Raw genomic sequence first — 2,173 nt, forward strand, 5'->3', positions numbered from 1 at the left:
ATGTCTAGTGAAAGGAAATTGAATCATTTTGAAGAGAGTAGTGGCATAGACACTGGGCTAAAAGAATAATTATTCAGAAAGTCCTCTAATTTCCTGGGACATCTGGACTTTAGTGTCTGGAACAAGAGCTTAAGATATTCCACGGGTTCACGGGAATAGGTTGCACTTCCAGTTCATTTTCTGTTGGAACCTAAGAAATAGGTTTAATTTGAGATAAATGTATCCAGCGGTTGATTCCTTGTAATTTGACAGCAGTTGGGGAACTCAACAAAATTTGGAAGGGCCCTTTCTGTTTGTCCTGAGGGCTGACTTTCAATAGATCACAGGGAGGGAGCTGCTCTGCTTATAGGAAACTCTGACAGAGGCGGGTCGTCTAGGAATGGTTTAGCCCTAGGTTCTCCACAAATGTTCTTTGTGTGATGGGCAAGGGGGCTGCTCCTTTTCTGACTGCGTTCCAGTTTTTTGGGACGAGGGGCTCTCTGCACTGGCCCCTGGTCCTGATGTGCAGCAGAGAACTTCATGGCTAGTCTCAGTCTCACAATGGGAAAAGTAAATTATCTTACATTAGGCTATTTATTCCTGTCACTGTGCAATTAGAGTTGGAGAGAGGCCCATAGGATGGGTCAGGACAGAGTAGGTAGCTCTAGTATCTATTAAAAACTCAGTTTTTCCTTCCTGCCATGATGAAGGTGACCTGAGGATCCACTGTTGTGATTGCAATGGGTTTCCCTTGGACTGGAGCTGGTGAGCACTTGGACCTCTGTTGTTGGAGGAGGAAGCAGTCCTTTCATGAGAGGCTTACTATGAAGGGAGAGGGCTTAGGAGGTCCACCTCTCCCCTGCTTCCCAGGGTTGGATGGACATTCACCCTTCCAGTGCCCTTCCTTCTTGCAGTTTGCACATTGATTATGCCTCAGTCCCAAGGATGCCATTCATGGCCAACCAAGATCGAGGCCCTCCAGGCCTGCAAGGCTTTTATTGCCTAGGGTCACCTCGAGATGGTCCCTGTGATGCAGGACAGGGCAAATTTCCCCAAGCAATGGGGACACTAAGCCCTGCAAGGAGAGAAGAGATCCTTTGGCAGAGAGTGAAGAAAGAATTCAACACACACGCCAAAGTTAGAGTCAACAGGAAAGTTTATTAGAAAAGAGGTAACACTACACAGACAGAGTGTAGTCTCCTCTCAGAGAGTGAGAGGAACCAAGAGAGGCTTGGAAAGATAGTGAGTAGGGGGCCTGGTGTTCAGGAAATTCAGTTTATATATCATTCTTTAGTTCCTGTGAGTTATTGTTTGAAAGACTTTGTTAACTAATTTCCTTTGATATGGACATACAGTGAGGAAGGGGAAAGGTATATAGCATGAAAAGATAAGAATATATAGAGCGAAAAGCCCACTGGCAGTTCCCAGCCTTTAATCCTTAGGTTCCCCAAGGTTTTAGCCATAGGGAATGACTCTTGGTTCCTGTTTCCCCTTCACAGGTGTGGATAATGGGCTGTTAGCAATCCCAGTAGAAATCTTCCTTTGTCCTGGCCTGGCTGCAGGGCTGATCAGCATATTGCAGTCTCTGATTGTGGCTTAACATTTTTAATTCTCTTTCCTTCTCTCTACATTATCTGTATTTTGGTAGCTAAAATTTGTGCCTTTTTTGTACTACGCTTCTTTCTCTGCCCGGTTCCAGTTATTGGACACCTTGAAGACCTCTGGCACCAAGGCAGCCTGTGGTGTTTGGGGTCCAGGGCCCAACTTTTGGAGCTTCCTTTTGAATATTGGGCACAGCCCGAGTTATGAAACGTATAGTCAGGAGTGTCTGCCCTTAGACTTTGGGCCAATGTTAGTATATGCTCTAAAAGCCTCAGAAATCTAGTTAAGGCAGCATAAAACTCAGAAAATTATTTTGATGAAGCATGGAATCCTTGTTTTCTACTCAGAAAACTTTTCCATAATATTAGTAGCAGACTAATGCAATAGTCTAAGAAACATTAAAACACAACTCTAATTTTGCATTAGCTTACTTTTGACATTTAAATTTCCAATCTTGTTTAGCTTAATCACATAAAATTTCCTCCCAGGATTTCTCTTCACAAACTTTTACAACTTTTCTCATTCCTTCAGTTTGCCTCTTCTCACTTATTCAGAAATAACTAACTTTAAGACAAACACCTTTCCTTCAATT

Source organism: Pteropus vampyrus, unplaced genomic scaffold, assembly GCF_000151845.1.
Source record: "Pteropus vampyrus isolate Shadow unplaced genomic scaffold, Pvam_2.0 Scaffold19, whole genome shotgun sequence".
NCBI classification, from domain to species: domain Eukaryota; kingdom Metazoa; phylum Chordata; class Mammalia; order Chiroptera; family Pteropodidae; genus Pteropus; species Pteropus vampyrus.